Source organism: Oncorhynchus kisutch, linkage group LG1 (assembly GCF_002021735.2).
Source record: "Oncorhynchus kisutch isolate 150728-3 linkage group LG1, Okis_V2, whole genome shotgun sequence".
NCBI lineage: Eukaryota > Metazoa > Chordata > Actinopteri > Salmoniformes > Salmonidae > Oncorhynchus > Oncorhynchus kisutch.
The window spans coordinates 10,553,605-10,565,609 of record NC_034174.2 but is presented as its reverse complement, the minus strand read 5'-3'; the positions used below and the strand labels follow the sequence as shown (position 1 = coordinate 10,565,609).

The 12,005-nt window shown below is 45.2% G+C and overlaps 1 long non-coding RNA gene across 1 annotated transcript in view; it reads right to left on the bottom strand.

The window, feature by feature from the left end:
- Positions 1-11,445, bottom strand: part of LOC116374314 (uncharacterized) — a 28,831-nt gene extending 17,386 nt beyond the window's left edge. The window contains exons 1-2 of the long non-coding RNA XR_004210162.1: positions 10,858-11,445; positions 4,833-5,064 (exon numbers count right to left, since the gene is read on the bottom strand). This is a non-coding gene — a long non-coding RNA (uncharacterized LOC116374314). The remainder of the gene's footprint in view (positions 1-4,832; positions 5,065-10,857) is intronic.
- Between the last annotated feature and the right edge of the window lie 560 nt (positions 11,446-12,005).

Genomic DNA, 12,005 nt, shown 5'->3' with positions numbered 1-12,005 from the left:
CAATGTGTGTGGTACTGTAGTAGTGTACAAACATTAGGACTACTACATCTACTCTTCTAGAATGTGTGTCTGTGTTCCAACCCTGGTAGTAAAGGAGCTACCTTCCAAACAATGCTAAACACCTCCACCGTGGGAAACAACTAGTAGCCTGGGTGACGGTCTGTTCCTGCTCTTGTCAACTCCTTCTGGACTTGTCAGGTCAATGAGTGACAATAAGTTGGTAAGGTAGCAAAGGAAAAAAAACGATTTGGAACCAGGCTAAAGGAGCAACTAGTATAGGAGGAAGTAGTTGAGGAGGCTGGTTCAGTTCTTATTGTTCTTTAACCTGTGGCTACATTATAGAGCAAAGGCCTACAGTAGTGGCAGACAACTGCTACCCCTCAAGTCTGCAGTAGTAGTAGCACCACAAAACAGCTACCCTCACCCCTCACCTCTCCCGATGGCGTCCCTTACGGTCCTAAATAGGGGGGGTTTAACCCACGTAACAGAGACTGTATCAGGGCCAGACCTTGAGGAGGAAGTCTGGTGTGCGAGACTAGTGTTGTTCCTCGGTTATCTCCTGTACCCTCCGCCATCTCCCCTGCTCTGCCCTGCCCTGCCCTCCCCTGCCCTGCCCTGCCCTCCCCTGCCCTGCCCTGCCCTGCCCTCCCCTGCCTGTGTATAGTGTTGACAACATTTAAATGTACAGTCAATGTTTTGGTCAACTGTCCACGAATTGCATTAGTTGTCAATGTTATTGGTATTGTTGTGACATTGTACTCCAGGTATTCATACCATATAGTCACAAAGCCACAACTTTTATCAGATATCCTTTAAACATGAACTATGGCAGAAGGGTGTTGTACTATGGTAGAAGGGTGTTGTACTATGGTAGAAGGGTGTTTTACTATGGTAGAAGGGTGTTTTACTATGGTAGAAGGGTGTTTTACTATGGTAGAAGGGTGTTTTACTATGGTAGAAGGGTGTTTTACAATGTCAGAAGGGTGTTGTACTATGGTAGAAGGGTGTTGTACTATGGTAGAAGGGTGTTTTACTATGGTAGAAGGGTGTTTTACAATGTCAGAAGGGTGTTTTACTATGGTAGAAGGGTGTTTTACTATGGTAGAAGGGTGTTTTACTATGGTAGAAGGGTGTTTTACTATGTCAGAAGGGTGTTTTACTATGGTAGAAGGGTGTTTTACTATGGTAGAAGGGTGTTGTACTATGGTAGAAGGGTGTTTTACTATGGTAGAAGGGTGTTTTACTATGGTAGAAGGGTGTTGTACTATGGTAGAAGGGTGTTGTACTATGGTAGAAGGGTGTTTTACTATGGTAGAAGGGTGTTTTACAATGTCAGAAGGGTGTTTTACTATGTCAGAAGGGTGTTTTACTATGGTAGAAGGGTGTTTTACTATGGTAGAAGGGTGTTTTACTATGGTAGAAGGGTGTTTTACTATGGTAGAAGGGTGTTTTACTATGGTAGAAGGGTGTTTTAGTGGCCGTTGTTGCCGTGATAAAGTATTTTCCCCCTTTTTAGTTTTCTCTTCTTTTGCATATTTTTGATACTGAATGTTATCAGATCTTCAACCGAAACCTAATATTAGATAAAGGGAACCTGAGTGAACAAATAACACAACAATTACATTCTTTATTTAATTTATTTCATAAACAAAGTTATGCAACACCAAATTCCCCTGTGTGAAAAAGTGATTGTCCCCTTACACTCAATAACTGGTTGTGCCTCCTTCAGCTGCAACGACTCCAACCAAACACTTCCTGTAGTTGTTGATCAGTCCACCTTTAGCTGCAACGACTCCAACTAAACACTTCCTGTAGTTGTTGATCAGTCCACCTTCAGCTGCAACGACTCCAACCAAACACTTCCTGTAGTTGTTGATCAGTCCTCCTTTAGCTGCAACGACTCCAACCGAACACTTCCTGTAGTTGTTGATCAGTCCACCTTCATTCAGCTGCAACGACTCCAACCAAACACTTCCTGTAGTTGTTGATCAGTCCTCCTTTAGCTGCAACGACTCCAACCAAACACTTCCTGTAGTTGTTGATCAGTCCACCTTCATTCAGCTGCAACGACTCCAACCAAACACTTCCTGTAGTTGTTGATCAGTCTCTCACGTCGCTGTGGAGGAATTCTGTCCCACTCTTCCATGCGGAACTGCTTTAACTCAGCGACGTGTGGGTTTTACAGCATGAAACGCTCGTTTCAAGTCCTGCCACAACATCTCAATTGGGACTAGGGATTAGGTCTGAACTTTGACTAGGCCATTCCAATCTTCAAATGTGTTGCTCTTTAGCCATTTTTATGTAGACTTGTGTTTTTAATCATTATCTTGCTGCATGACCCAGCTGCACTTCAGTTTCAGCTCACAGACGGACGGCCTGACATCCTCCTGTAGAATTATCTGACACAGAGCAGAATTCATGGTTCCTTACTATTAAGGCAAGTCGTCCAGGTCCTGAGGTAGCAAAGCATCCCCAAACCATCACACTGCCACCACCATGCTGACCCCAAACCATCACACTGCCACCACCATGCTGACCCCAAACCATCACACTACCACCACCATGCTGACCCCAAACCATCACACTACCACCACCATGCTGACCCCAAACCATCCCACTACCACCACCATGCTGACCCCAAACCATCACACTACCACCACCATGCTGACCCCAAACCATCCCACTACCACCACCATGCTGACCCCAAACCATCCCACTGCCACCACCACGCTGGACCCCAAACCATCCCACTACCACCACCATGCTGACACCAAACAATCACACTGCCACCACCATGCTGACCCCAAACCATCCCACTGCCACCACCATGCTTGACCGTTGGTATGAGGTTCTTACTGTGGAATGCAGTGTTTAGTTTTTGCCAGGCATAAAAACAATTTTGTTTAACCAGGCAAGTCAGTTAAGAACAAATTCTTATTTTCAACTACGGCCTAGGAACAGTGGGTTAACTGCCTTGTTCAGTGTCAGAACGACAGCCTAGGAACAGTGGGTTAAATGCCTTGTTCAGGGTCAGAACGACAGCCTAGGAACAGTGGGTTTACTGCCTTGTTCAGGGTCAGAACGACAGCCTAGGAACAGTGGGTTAACTGCCTTGTTCAGGGTCAGAACAACAGCCTAGGAACAGTGGGTTTACTGCCTTGTTCAGGGTCAGAACGACAGCCTAGGAACAGTGGGTTTACTGCCTTGTTCAGGGTCAGAACGACAGCCTAGGAACAGTGGGTTAACTGCCTTGTTCAGGGTCAGAACGACAGCCTAGGAACAGTGGGTTTACTGCCTTGTTCAGGGTCAGAACGACAGCCTAGGAACAGTGGGTTAACTGCCTTGTTCAGGGTCAGAACGACAGCCTAGGAACAGTGGGTTAACTGCCTTGTTCAGGGACAGAATGACAGATTTATACCTTGTCAGCTCGGGTATTCAATCTAGCACCCTTTCGGTTACTGGCCCAATGTTCTAACCACTAGGCTACCTGCTGGTTACTGGCCCAACGCTCTAACCACTAGGCTACCTGCTGGTTACTGGCCCAACGCTCTAACCACTAGGCTACCTGCTGGTTACTGGCCCAACGCTCTAACCACTAGGCTACCTGCTGGTTACTGGCCCAACGCTCTAACCACTAGGCTACCTGCTGGTTACTGGCCCAACGCTCTAACCACTAGGCTACTTGCTGGTTACTGGCCCAACGCTCTAACCACTAGGCTACCTGCTGGTTACTGGCCCAACGCTCTAACCACTAGGCTACCTGCTGGTTACTGGCCCAACGCTCTAACCACTAGGCTACCTGCTGGTTACTGGCCCAACGCTCTAACCACTAGGCTACCTGCTGGTTACTGGCCCAACGCTCTAACCACTAGGCTACCTGCTGGTTACTGGCCCAACGCTCTAACCACTAGGCTACCTGCTGGTTACTGGCCCAACGCTCTAACCACTAGGCTACCTGCTGGTTACTGGCCCAACGCTCTAACCACTAGGCTACCTGCTGGTTACTGGCCCAACGCTCTAACCACTAGGCTACCTGCTGGTTACTGGCCCAACGCTCTAACCACTAGGCTACCTGCCGGTTACTGGCCCAACGCTCTAACCACTAGGCTACCTGCCGGTTACTGGCCCAACGCTCTAACCACTAGGCTACCTGCCGGTTACTGGCCCAACGCTCTAACCACTAGGCTACCTGCCGGTTACTGGCCCAACGCTCTAACCACTAGGCTACCTGCCACCCCATAATGGAACCCATGTCCAAAAAGTTTACTCAAGTTTGCCAAAATGACGATCATCAAGACTTCTGGAAGAATGTTCTATGGACAGATGATTGAAAAGTATAATTTTTGGGATGACATGGGTCCCATTTGTTAATTAAATAAATAAAATGACTGTTCTTTGTAAACTCAGGTTCCCTTTATCTAATATTAGGTTTTGGTTGAAGACCTGCTAACAGTCAGTATAAAAATATGCAACAGTAGAGAAAAATCAGAAAGGGGGCAAATACTGTTTCACTGTACGTCTTCCCAGGGGTGTTTGAAATCTGAAATATATTATGTGACCAGTGGACCCAAGTTTACAAAAATGCCTCTCCGACTGTTGCAGCCTATGCTTGTCTATCAGGCAAACTGTCTGATGTGCTGCAAATGAATCTGTCTTTGCTCTGATGGTTGATCAACATTTGTGTTATAATGATTTGTTGTTAATAAGGACTAACTATTAAAAATGACTGATTTTGTAATTACTGGAAAATACTGATGGTTGCATTAACATATTTTGAATAAATTGTATATTTTGAGCATGTTGTTGTCTTCAATGTATATCTAAAGCCATACCTGTTGCATTGTCAATCTCTAGTTCGACCCCCCTCCTCCACCCCAAATTGTCCTCTCCTCAATGTCAGCCTTGGTGTGTCTGTGCAGAGAGAAAGACGGCCCTCTGCCATCCGTTCAGCAGCTGTCAGGCTCTTGGTGTTGGCAGAGGACCTCTGCTCCTCTCAGATGAAATACCAATTCACTGGCTGTGCTGTGGGGTCGCTAGGGTCCCACACTATAGGCTGCATGCAGACTGCCAGTATCCGTCACAGCCATAAAGAAAGAAAGAGAGAGAGAGAGAGAGAGAGAGAGAGAGAGAGAGAGAGAGAGAGAGAGAGAGAGAGAGAGAGAGAGAGAGAGAGAGAGAGAGAGAGAGAGAGAGAGAGAGAGAGAGAGAGAGAGAGAGAGAGAGAGAGAGAGAGAGAGAGAGAGAGAGAGAGAGAGAGAGAGAGAGAGAGAGAGAGAGAGAGAGAGAGAGAGAGAGAGAGAGAGAGAGAGAGAGAGAGAAAAAAGAGAAAGAAAGAGAAAGAAAGAAAAGAGAGAGAGAGAGAGAGAGAGAGAGAGAGAGAGAGAGAGAAAAAAAAAAAGAAAGAAAGAGAAAGAAAGAAAAAGAGAGAGGAAGAATGAAAGAAAGAAAAATAAATCAATCCATCCACATTTTGGCCTCTTCACAGCTTATAGATTCAGTCTCAAAGCAATGTGTGGCTATGAGACTTGAATACATGTACTGTAGTACCGTGGTACAGTGAAACAAAGCCTAATAGATCCGTGCCAGACGTTCAGCAAGTTATCTTACTCTGCCAAATATTTGTCTTGTGAATGTAGGCCACCATGCAGACACAGAGAAGGAAATAGAGACACTCACAGCTATGTAAATCATATGATACAGGTTCTGCATGAACCTAATCTCTTTGGGCTGTGTTGTCCTTTAGGCTCTACTGTGTTCCATTCAGACTGGGCCAGTTGGCACAAACCCCAGTCCCTCAGTCCCCTCTGCTCCTCTCAGGACTAGGAGTTCTCCCATAGAAGTAGAATGTGTTCCAGTTCTAAACATTCTGATTCTAATTGAGAGATCTAAGAGTTCTATTCCATTGAGAGTTGCACCCTGCTAATTTTGGGTACGGTGGCTTAGTGGGGTCAGAACCTCTCTCTGCTGTGTTCCCAAGATTCAGTGTGGGGCACCATTATGACAAATAAACCAGGTTAGCAGGGTACGCACTTAAACAGTTCCCTGACTGATTCAGAACCTCTTAACTGCTCTGACAGATTATGGATGAGTAATGATGTTTGATGTTAGTTTACATCTGTTTACTATGTTGTACATATGTTTACCATGTTCTACATCTGTTTACCATGTTCTACATCTGTTTACCATGTTCTACATCTGTTTACCATGTTCTACATCTGTTTACCATGTTCTACATCTGTTTACCATGTTCTACATTACCAACACTGGAACATTACAGCGAGTGGCCATCGCAGAAATCACAATTTATTTGTCACATGTGCTGAATACAACAGGTGTAGTAGACCTTACAGTGAAATGCTGAATACAACAGGTGTAGTAGACCTTACAGTGAAATGCTGAATACAACAGGTGTGGTAGACCTTACAGTGAAATGCTGAATACAACAGGTGTAGTAGACCTTACAGTGAAATGCTGAATACAACAGGTGTAGTAGACCTTACAGTGAAATGCTGAATACCACAGGTGTAGTAGACCTTACAGTGAAATGCTGAATACAACAGGTGTAGTAGACCTTACAGTGAAATGCTGAATACAACAGGTGTAGTAGACCTTACAGTGAAATGCTGAATACAACAGGTGTAGTAGACCTTACAGTGAAATGCTGAATACAACAGGTGTAGTAGACCTTACAGTGAAATGCTGAATACAACAGGTGTAGTAGACCTTACAGTGAAATGCTGAATACAACAGGTGTAGTAGACCTTACAGTGAAATGCTGAATACAACAGATGTAGTAGACCTTACAGTGAAATGCTGAATACAACAGGTGTAGTAGACCTTACAGTGAAATGCTGAATACAACAGGTGTAGTAGACCTTACAGTGAAATGCTTATTTACAAGCCCTTAACCAACAATGTCATTTTAAGAAAAATACATTGAAAAAAATTAGAAATAAAAGTAACAAATAATTAAAGAGCAGCATTAAAATAACAATAGCGAGGCTAAATACAGGGGGTACTGGTACAGAGTCAATGTGGAGGCTATATACAGGGGGGTACCGGTACAGAGTCAATGTGGAGGCTATATACAGGGGGGTACCAGTACAGAGTCAATGTGGAGGCTATATACAGGGGGTACCTGTACAGAGTCAATGTGGAGGCTATATACAGGGGGTACCTGTACAGAGTCAATGTGGAGGCTATATACAGGGGGTACCGGTACAGAGTCAATGTGGAGGCTATATACAGGGGGTACCAGTACAGAGTCAATGTGGAGGCTATATACAGGGGGTACTGGTACAGAGTCAATGTGGAGGCTATATACAGGGGGTACCAGTACAGAGTCAATGTGGAGGCTATATACAGGGGGTACCGGTACAGAGTCAATGTGGAGGCTATATACAGGGGGTACTGGTACAGAGTCAATGTGGAGGCTATATACAGGGGGTACCAGTACAGAGTCAATGTGGAGGCTATATACAGGGGGTACTGGTACAGAGTCAATGTGGAGGCTATATACAGGGGGTACCGGTACAGAGTCTATGTGGAGGCTATATACAGGGGTACCGGTACAGAGTCAATGTGGAGGCTATATACAGGGTGTACCAGTACAGAGTCAATGTGGAGGCTATATACAGGGGGTACCGGTACAGAGTCAATGTGGAGGCTATATACAGGGGGTACTGGTACAGAGTCAATGTGGAGGCTATATACAGGGGGTACCAGTACAGAGTCAATGTGGAGGCTATATACAGGGGGTACTGGTACAGAGTCAATGTGGAGACTATATACAGGGGGTACCGGTACAGAGTCAATGTGGAGGCTATATACAGGGGGTACTGGTACAGAGTCAATGTGGAGGCTATATACAGGGGGTACCAGTACAGAGTCAATGTGCGAGGGCCTTTGGCTAGTCGAGGTAATTGAGGTAATATGTACATGTAGGTAGAGTTATTCATGCTGCTCTGGTGGCAAAGGGAGGTTCGACCCGGTGCTAGATGGACGGACCTAATAAACTGGCCGGTGAGTGTACATGTATATATCGCTTAAGATCAGAAACAGCTTATCTGTTATCTACAACCACAGTGAGAACTGTCCCTGGCCCAAGTAGTGCACTATAGAGAGAACAGGGTCCCATTTCAAACACATACCCTGTGTCTGTACCCTAGAACGAGTAAGACGATCGTCGTGGTGGGACAAACTAAGGGCAAGCAATAGAGTGTCTGATGGAACGGGGAAATTGTGAGTTGTGTTTGCGGAGTCTGCACGTTGTGGGGATTGACTGACTGTGGCCTTTCACGTATTGGGTAACATCCTATTTTCATGCTCTATAACATAATAAAAAACCCAAGAAGTGGGAATGTGGTTGAAACTATTTAATGTTGTTTCAGCAGTAAGATTTTACTTGCTCTGGTCTTTCCATGACAGACTGACCAGGTGAAAGCTATGATCCCTTATTGATGTCACCTGTTAAATCCACTTCAATCAGTGTAGATGAAGGGGAGGAGACGGGTTAAAGAAGGATTTTTAAACCTTGAGACAATTGAGACATGTATTGTGTATATGTGCCATTCAGAGGGTGAATGGGCAAGACAAAATATTTAAGTGCCTTTGACTAGGGTATGGTAGTAGTTGCCAGGCCCACTGGTTTGAGTGTGTCAAGAACTGCAACGTTGCTGTTTTTTTTTTTAGATCAACAATTTCCCGTGTGTGTGTGTGTGTGTGTGTGTGTGTGTGTGTGTGTGTGTGTGTGTGTGTGTGTGTGTGTGTGTGTGTGTGTGTGTGTTGGGGTCTACTATAAAAATGTGTTTTTTTTTATTTTAAAACACGTCAAACAGATATATATTTCCCAGGTAATTTTAATTTTATAGATAGACATTAAATGATGCTCCAGACTTCATCAGGAACATAATAACTCCCCTGCCTTGTTCATGTTTAGTGGGGATGGTAGTAAGGAGTTATGGAGTACTGTTGTAACGGGGTTGTAAAAGAGAGCATAGTGAGTTTTACATTCAGCAACAGAAAGAGTTTTATACCGGTATTCAAATCAGAATCTAAGAGCTAGCTAGGTGAGAAAGTTACGTTTAAGACTTGTTGTGGTTTAACCATGCATGCATCCACTTCCTGTGAAAGAAAGACAGACTGACTTTTGAACTTCCACCCACCATGCAGACATGCAACTATACGATACTGACACACTTTCAAAAATTCGAAATACACACACACAGCAAGGACATGCCTGACATATACACACACACACACACACACACAGCAAGGACATGCCTGACATATACACACACACACAGCAAGGACATGCCTGACATATACACACACACACAGCAAGGACATGCCTGACATATACACACACACACAGCAAGGACATGCCTGACATATACACACACAGCAAGGACATGCCTGACATAGTGCAAAGGCAGAAATTCAGTTGCTCAGCAACGCCTCCACTCATCCGTGGTGTAACTGGTCACGTGGATAACCTTATCTGTATCGACACAATTAGTATCTGCTCGAGATAAAAACAAATATTTAAAAATTCAGTTGGTTTTCAGTTGGTAGGTCGCAAGGCAGGCTACAGGATAGAGCATGAAACAGGAGGTAACAATTGTAGACAGACTTTATGAGCCCAGTAGTATTATTGCTTGAAGCGATGTTAGGGAATAATACTGGTATTTTCTCTAAACTATAGAGCGATAGTAGGAGTGAACGTTGTTTACAACAGTAAGAGTGAACATTATAACAGTATGGTCCTTTAACTAACTGAGCCCCCCCCCCCCCCCCCCCCCCTTTTAGGTTATTCAATATCTAACTTCCTCCAGTCCACGACGAGGCAGAGCTATCATTAGTAGGACTGGCCGGAGCTTCATATTACACCTGTATAGCACGGGGAAATATTTGACACCCTCCATGATGTTAGATACCACTGTCATACTGTGCTAAACAGAGAGAGAGAGAGAGAGGAGAGGGCTGATTAAATGCTGTGGCAAACATAACTTTTGTTGTTGATATTGGTCACGCATTGGTTTAAAATGACAGTTTATAAATGGTCTATATCTGCTTCCAAACATAGTTCAATATGCATAATTATGGCAAATACAAAGCCGTAATGTAGCCTACATTACATGTTGATCTAGACTACACATAACATTCAGCTCCATGTCACCTATTGCAAAGATCCGGGAGTGCGCGACTACATATGGTATAATGTAGATTACATGTATTGTTGTAACTTTAAGGTTTTTTCTCCTTACAAACGGGCTCGTTATTGGTGGAACAGTGAATGTCCTCATTGGTTGTCTCACTCTAATCAGCAGAGCGAGATGAGGACAGCGTGTTGATAGCTATCAACCTGCTATTAATATCTACGCTATTCTTGTAAACATTTAGTAGCTTCCTCGTCTAATGTTAATTGCTATTTGAATTTATCCGCTTTATAGACCCAGCCTTTGTGTGTAGTTTTTGCGACGGGAACCATGTTTTTGTGTCGCGGAGCGAGGCTCTCGGCGACGGCTTTGGAGCTGGGTTTAAACTCAACGACCAGGGCAGCGGCGCAACTTAAAACAAACAGACCAGCTGACATTACCTGGCCGTTGCGTAACAGCCACACATTCAATTGCTCCAGATCGTTTTGTGGATATGTCCGTGGTGGTGGTCGGGATGATTCTGCACATTCGCCTGATGGAAAGCGAGAAAAGAGGGAGAAGGACATGTTTTCCATCAAAAACTGGGACTCGGTTCGTTTCATAATCACGCATCGGGAACAATTACCTCGAGGAACCCTGTTCGCTTTTCATTTCTCCAACAAAATTATTTTCAGCCCTACATATTGTAACACTAGCTTACCGCTACATCGGACGAATGGAGGCCAAAACAGACAGAAACGACATATAGCTGGACTTGAAACGGTGTTGTTTACGTCTGGCGCGGAGGTCTGCAAGCATCGCTTCTGTCCCACGTCGACTGTGCAAATGAGGGATCTGTCCTCTGTTGCTGCCGCGCCGAAAGGCCTGGAAGACTCCGCCGCTGTTCTCAAAGGGGTAAATGTTCAACTTTCAATGGTATTTGTTTAACCTCCCTGTCACCGAATTTAACCATGTTTGACCAGCAATCATGCCCCACTTAGCTACACCAAACAATACGACCCTGAACCCGCACAGGGTTTCGTGTCGAGTCAACAGTTGCTGGATCTCTGCCTGTTGTTTTGAGGAATGACACAGTAATTACATTTCTAAAAGGATTGAAATACTAGTTTGTTACAAGTAATTGTCCTACTCCACATTATAACGTCAGTCGTGTACATTGCAGCTATGTTATGCAAGTAGCATGACGCGGACACAGCTCTCTGCTGTGAATAGGCCTAATGCTGTCCCTGTGGGGCTGTACTTTATAGCCAGATATGGGTAGCTTGGTGTACAAAAGGCTCTAGGTAACTATCAGGAAACTTAAAACAACTCTGGATGTTGTATAACTTGTTATTAATCTTCATTCACAGTACCGCACTGTCCTGCTTCTATTTAGAGCGTTTCTCTCTCGGGGGGTTCAGAGCGTCTCTCTCGGGGGGTTCAGAGCGTCTCTCTCGGGGGGTTCAGAGCGTTTCTCTCTCGGGGGGTTCAGAGCGTTTCTCTCTCGGGGGGTTCAGAGCGTCTCTCTCGGGGGGTTCAGAGCGTTTCTCTCTCGGGGGGTTCAGAGCATCTCTCTCGGAAGGTTCAGAGCATCTCTCTCGGGGGGTTCAGAGCGTCTCTCTCGGGGGGTTCAGAGCATCTCTCTCGGGGGGTTCAGAGCATCTCTCTCGGGAGGTTCAGAGCATCTCTCTCGGGGGGTTCAGAGCATCTCTCTCGGGGGGTTCAGAGCGTTTCTCTCTCGGGAGGTTCAGAGCATCTCTCTCGGGGGGTTCAGAGCGTTTCTTTCTCGGGGGGTTCAGAGCGTTTCTTTCTCGGGGGGTTCAGAGCGTTTCTCTCTCAGAGAGAAACCCAGAGAGTTGGTGACTCTAA